Genomic DNA, 7052 nt, shown 5'->3' with positions numbered 1-7052 from the left:
CGGGAGAAGCATGCAAGAGTGTGATAATCTTTCCCCCGATCACATTATTAACACGTTTTAATCATGTTTTAAGGATGCTTACTTCCCGTGTGATAGAGTCCCTAGACTTTGTTTAGTGGGATCCATATGTATGCATGTCATTTTATATTAAAAAGTCTATGAGCTGAAATAAATAAACCCAGGCTACATAGGACCAGGGGGTAGTAGGTTGTATCAACAAGTGATGTGCCAAAGAGGCAAACTTTTTCCTTGGGAACCTTTGAAACTGGATAGTGCTAATTTTGTTGAAGGCAGTAAAGACTGGACCAGCAAATATGAAGTATACATTTCACTCCACCTGTGGAGAATTAATAAATTGAATTTTGAATTATTCAACAGTATTTTTTTTAAAAAAATCCCCATCATTGTACTGTTGAACTCCATCACTATTTTCCAAGGATGCAGCTAAAAAATTCAATTATTTTTCTGTAAACAAATCAATAATTCAAATAATTTTGAAATTTGAATACCCCTACTAATTTTAGCTGTGTTGAGTTGTGGACCATGCATATTCCTCAGAAGCATTCAGAGCAAGGTTACTCAGGAAATATTCACCCAACTGTGTTTTCCATATATTTTTAAACAGGCTGTGTCACCTTGGACTATTATTAGAAAAGGTGGCTGTGACATTTTTTTCAATAAATAAATTAAGCTGAACTTGTGTCAAAGTATTATGGCTCAGAGTGCTCCTATTTAGGGGTCCAGACAACCATGTATACTTCCTGCCTTTTACTTCTGCAAACTATGGGATTGCCACAAGCCTTTTAAAACTTTCCACTTGTGTGTGGGTGCAAGTTTGCCAGTATAAGAACACATATTAGAAGAAAAAGTTTACTTTTAGTATGTGCGGTTAAGGATATCACTGAGTGAAGAAAGAATGCCTATGTCCTCCTATTAACTTAGGGCTTTCCATTGAACTGAAATAGTATTGCTAGGTTTTAAGAAACATTCCTTAAAATGAAGGACACTTCCCTGCCCTATATTGTTGTTGTTGTGTGCCTTCAAGTCATTTCTGACTCAAGGCACCCCTAAGATGAATCCTATCATGGGGTTTTCTACAGCTGAGAGTGTGTGACTCACCCAAAGTCACTCAGTGGGTTTCCATGACCAAGCAGAAAATCATGATCTCCCAAGACTAGACCTGGCTCTAACTGTGGCAAACACCAAGAACATGAGCAACAAGAACTTTTCCTCCATCTGTTTTGCCTCTTCCTCTATATAAAAGGAAAAGCTTTTCAAGCCTCATATAGAAGGAGTTACTGTGTGCCTTCAAGTCATTTCCAACTTATGGCAACCCTAGGCAAGCCTATCACAGGGTTTTCTGAGGCTGGGCGTATGTGACCTGCCTAAGGTCACCCAATGGTTGCATCACTGAAGATCCAACAGAGCTAAAAAACAAAAGTGAAGACAGGGACAACCCAAAGCTTCAGGAGGCTGGAGTATATTTTCTATGAGGAAAGGCTGTCATTTCAGATGCAGGGGGAGACTGCTTACATGGAAAGATGCAACACTTTATCATTTTGATTCCTTCAGCGAAATCACTTTTGTGTTGATTTAAAGAAATTTGGAAGTCAGTGTTATGCATGTTAGGCCACTGTTTATTTCTTTATTCATGGAGTGTATCACTCACTCTTCCAATAGATCCAGAGAGCAGTTAACCACACAATGGTCTAGTCTTGGGAGCTTATCACACAGGAGGCAAAGCACCCAAATCCCATGGATAAATAGCATTTAAATCCTGGAAATATCCTGCAAGAGCAGGATTGTTTTCAGATATGTTGGGCGATTTTTACATTAATGTGACATTAACCTGTGCAGAAAGCCACAAATTTGCACCACTTTTTAACTTCGAGATTTTCCCAAAGTTAAAACGATTCGCAGCTTTGTCATGTCAAAGCCCAAGTCATCTGAAAACAATTGTTGTCTGAAAATGATCCTGCTCTTGCAGGATATTCCCGGGTTTAAACCCCGTTTATGTACGGAATTTGGTGCTTCTCTCCTGTGCGATAGACTCCTTGGTCTCTCCATCTTTTGCTTCTAATTATATAATCTATTTGGTTTTTGTGTTGGCCATCTGGTGATGTCCATGTGTTTAGCATTCTTTCTAGTTGTATGAAAAAAATGTTTGCAATGAATAGGTTGTTGGCCTCATAGAAATCTATCAGATGCTCACCTGCTTAGTTTCTTTTGCCTAATCCAAATCTGTCTACTTCCAGCTTTGGTATTCCAGTCACTTATGATCAGCTTCACATCCTGTGCTGGTGCCTTCTCAATTTCTTCCTGAACTCCTACATAGAAAGTCTCAATTTCTTCTTCCTCTGATTCTGTGGTTGGTATATATACTTGAATTATGGTGATATTCATAGGTTTTCCTTGGAGCTTTATTGAGATGACTTGGTCTGATTTTGCATTGTATCCTTTGACTACTTTGGCCACATCTCTTGTTAGTCTGAAGGCCCCCCCCATTTCTTTGTGTCTTTTTATTCCCTGAGTAGAACACTGTGAAGTTGTTTGAGTCTAAGTGGCCCATTCCTGTCCATTTTACTTTGTTCTCCCCCAGTACTGCTATGTTCATACCTTCCATTTCCATTTGTACCATGCCTAGCTTCCCTTAGCTCATTCCTCTCACATTCCATGTTCTTATTATATGTATGGAGCTGCTTCAAACAGCAGTTGCAATTTTGAATGTGTCGATTACTTGTCTCACCATTTTGGTGTTTTTTTTCTATGTCCTTGGCTTATCTGACAAATGTGATTTTCCCTTTTTTTCTTTTCTATCTCTGTGTTTGCGTTCTGATCCTGCCTGTGTCTTGATTGGAGCTGTCTCATCATAGCATTTTCTTGATGAGGGGATCATGCACCTTCACCTCCCTATATGCAGTGCTAACATGTGTTAGCTATGGTATCACTACTGTTCTCTCAACATCAGTGTCACCTACCACTACTGCTGCCCAGTAGCTGTTTGTCACTGTATGTAATCCCTCCCATTATTTGATTGTTTCCTTCGCTACCCATCCCCTCATGCCTCACTCTGTTTCTCTGTTCCCCTCATGACCTCCCTGTTTTAGTTCCTCGGTTGTCTCCTGGCATCTTGTCAATGTTGCTCTTGTCCTCATGGCCCTGGATCATGGCACAATGCTGAAGTGGACTTTAGCCCTCCAGCCCTACCTCCTGTCAGTGTATCTCTGGACTGCATGCTGGTTCCCAGGGGGCAAATATATATGTTGCATATACACAGGTCACCAGTTTACTCCCCTAAGGGACTGGGTTGACCAAAAATCCAGGAAACTAGATCTGAGTATCATAACTGCTGGTCTGACTGCCATCAAGAAAGGAATGCTTTCTTAGAGATACAAAAATAAGTTAGATGATAGTATCTGCACCTCCCCTTCCCACAAACACTAGGTGGTAGTCCCAAATTCAAGCAGACAAGATGGAGGCCCTTTTGATCTTCACCATCAGCTCATGGCACAGAGGCAGCTGGAAAGGAGGAGGAGGAGTAAAGAAGGAACAGGCACATAAAATGAATGATAACAAGAAAAAGTATCTAAACCAGGACTTGAAAATGTAATGTGTCATTGCTATGCTGCTTAGGGAATATGAAATAGGGAGTTTTATTTTTCCAGGGAAAAAACCTTTGGCAAGCTCTGGGCTCTCTGATATTATTGGGAATGAACACTGCCAATTAAATCAGTGTGGTTTCCCCAGCAGCCTGTGTGAGGTTTTGAGATGGTGCCATTTTATTTGTGGGAGATGAGATTGCAGTTTTTAAAGTTTAGAAATTGACTTGCCTAAGGAAGAAGTGATAAGCAAGACATTAACATTGCAGAGAAGGTGAGCATTTTTATAAAGAAGACATACAGGTGAGAAGTGGAAGGGAAGAGGAGAGGGAGCAGACAAATATAAAATGCAGGTGTTTTCTTGTTTGTTTTCTTGTTTTGTTTTGTTTTTGCTTTGTTTGCTTTTCAGTCCTCAGAGTCATATCATCGCCCGGTGAGGCTACTTAATAGAATCAGGCAGAATTCAGAAATGAAAGTTGGTACATTTTGCTTATGCAAAGCCTAATTCATGCTGCTCAGTGGCTTGTTTCTGTGTGGGTGGTGTTGGTGGATGGTGTGGGTGGTGGGTTGCTTCTGTTTTCCATTAAAGCAAGACTGCAGAAGAAGATGAACCATTTGCAATTATCTCAGAGGTAGATTAATGAGTATCTTAATATGTTAGGTCACTAAAAGGATTTTGAAGAGACATTTCCAGATGAGATGCAGCACAATGCCCTCCCTTCTTGGTTTTTCCCCTAACAATTTCCATCCATCATAATGGGCCAGACTGCCTGTCTCAATTGTTCTGAAGAAGTTTCCCGACTATGCATAATTATATTGGTTCAAAAAGTAAAATTACATCCTGAAGGTAATGTGTATCAGCATCTGAACTGCCAGCATGGCGGATCACTGACTATCAATCTCATTTTTTGAAACCCATGGTGGGCCACATTGTATCATACTTCACCCATTACATAATATATTGTACCTAGCATTATCCTTGGCTCTGTTCAGGATGGTAATATTTTTAAAGCCAAAAGATGATGACCTACATTTTGTTAGAAAAAGGGTTGGAAATAAAACTGGCAGTATCACAATGCCTTTATATCAGGAATAGGCAAACATGCCTCTCTAGCTGTTGGTGGACTTCAAGCATCACCAGCCCTTTCGTAACCAATGGTGAGGAGTTTTGCAGTTCAAACATCTGAAAGGCCACAGTTGTCCATATGCTTTCTTTGTATTGATGGCATGAGCACACTTGTAAGTTAATGATGGGGCCAAAGTTCATAATTATCTGCTTTAGTATTTGATTTTGTTACCACATTATACTCATTGAATTGCGTGTACCTTCTTCCCTCAAGTTCTCTCCCAGCTTGGAATGGTGAATGGAAATCAAACTACATTTGGCTTTAATTCTGTACATATTTATCTGGGCCCAGCCATAACTCACTTAAGCACTATTCATTTCATGAGGCTTAATCTAACTATCACTAAATCTGGATCTAAACCTAGTTCTGCCTCTGAGTGCACAAATTGTTCACCAATTGACACCATAGGTGGCCCCAACTGGGACTGAGATTCTAGTATCGGTATAGGATGCGGCTTTCACTGTATGTTGCTGATGTCCAGATCTAAAGGGTACCAGACTTGTCAATATAAAAAAGGTCTCAATAATTTCAGCATAAGATGAGGGAGGGGGAATGAACTGTTACATATGGTTTACTGTCATTTGGCACAGAAGGTTATCTTTTAGGAAGCAAAGTTATTTCTGCTGCAAAAACTGCCAACAATATACCCTTCTAGATGTTGGACTGATACTGTCATCAGCCTTTTCATACCCAATGATGAGGAATTATGAGAGTTGCAATTCAAATATTTCTAGGGCCATGCCATCTGGCAACATGTGCTGCATACTTTTGAACTAGGAGGTGCAACAAACTTTTTATACAGTCAAGGCCCATTTATAATCACTTCTACTGAGTCAAAATGTCCCTTCTAATTCTCTATACTGTTTGCAGGTAATTTGGGAATGAGAGCATTGCAACAAATATTATTGAGGGTTGGTTGGAGTAGCAAGAGGTAGAACCTTCAAGGGTTTGGGGGATATTATTCTGAGAAAGTTTAATTCAGTGAATGCAGAATGAAACTTGACTTTTAATCCATGTTGTGAATGAAGAAAAGAACTGGTTAAGATAGGAAGACAGGAAGGAGTTAGGTCCAAGTCCTTTGCTTCCTTTGACAAAGTAAAAATAATGATTGTTGGTTGTTGTTGTTGTTGTGTGCCTTCAAGTCATATGAAGACCCTAAGGCAACTCTATCACGGGGTTTTCTTGGCAAGATAGATTGAGAGAGTGTGACTTGCCCAAGTTCACCCAGCAGGTTTTTATGGCCAAGCAGCCATTCGAACTCTGGTCTCCAGAGTTGTAATCCAACACTCAAACCAGTATACTCTGCTAGATCTCCCATGTTGAAACAGGATCTAAAGTTGGACCTGAAATCCTCTTTCCCTGCCTGAGAAATTGGGCCTGAGGGGAGGGGAATAAGCTTCCTCTTCTGTTCAACTGAAGCTACCAAAATTGAATTTTCACAGTTTTTTCCTGAAAATTTTCAGCCGAAACGAAGGTCTGCAGTATATAGTGGGCCTAAAGAATTAACACCATCTCTACAGTTCTGTATCACAACAGTAAATACTTCCTATTGTTTTCTGGCTCTGATCCAGATATTGCCACAAACGTATTGTTTGACCACTGCAGCTAAAATAGACCCTTTAGGACTGGGATACCTGCATACATAGCAGGTTTGTGAAATTTCTGGGAGACAGGAAGACAACTTCAAACAGATATCCCCTTGTCCTTGTGGATAGATAAGAAAGCCAACTGACAGAGACCAGATTTCAGGCTATAAACTATTTTTAAAAGCAGTTTCTTGGGAACAGCTACAACAACAATAATAAGATTTGGAAACATGTCTGGGAGCATGGAGGATTCTTTCAACTCAGAGCTGATATCCTATCGGAGACAACGTGAATGCTGATGTTCAGCAGGCAGCACCATGAGAATTGACTGGAATGACTAAGGTTAAATGTACAAATCATAATGTGTGGAGGAAGCAAAAATCTCCCAAGCACAGCCTGTCAAAATTGCTTAGATGTATGGACGGAAACCTGGGGCTCTTTCATACCACACAATTTATAGCACTGTGATTCCACTGTAATTGCCATGGCAACTTCCTATGCAATTACTGGTGTTTGCACTTTAGGGAGGGATCTTTCAAATTCTCAGCATCTCATCAGACTGCAGACCCAAGGATTCCATAAGATGCAGCCAGGGAGGTTAAAGCAGAACTATAGCTGCACAGTATTTTATTCTATCTATATGAACTTGTATACATTATATCTATATGAAAGAGCCTTTGGGAAGTCCTGGGCATTGAAAGGTGTCCTAAAAAGGAAGGCTTTACTGAAGCATCTGTGTG

The sequence above is a fragment of the Sceloporus undulatus genome, chromosome 3, assembly GCF_019175285.1.
Source record: "Sceloporus undulatus isolate JIND9_A2432 ecotype Alabama chromosome 3, SceUnd_v1.1, whole genome shotgun sequence".
NCBI lineage: Eukaryota > Metazoa > Chordata > Lepidosauria > Squamata > Phrynosomatidae > Sceloporus > Sceloporus undulatus.
The sequence above is the reverse complement of the archived record's forward strand: the minus strand, read 5'-3'. Positions refer to the sequence as shown.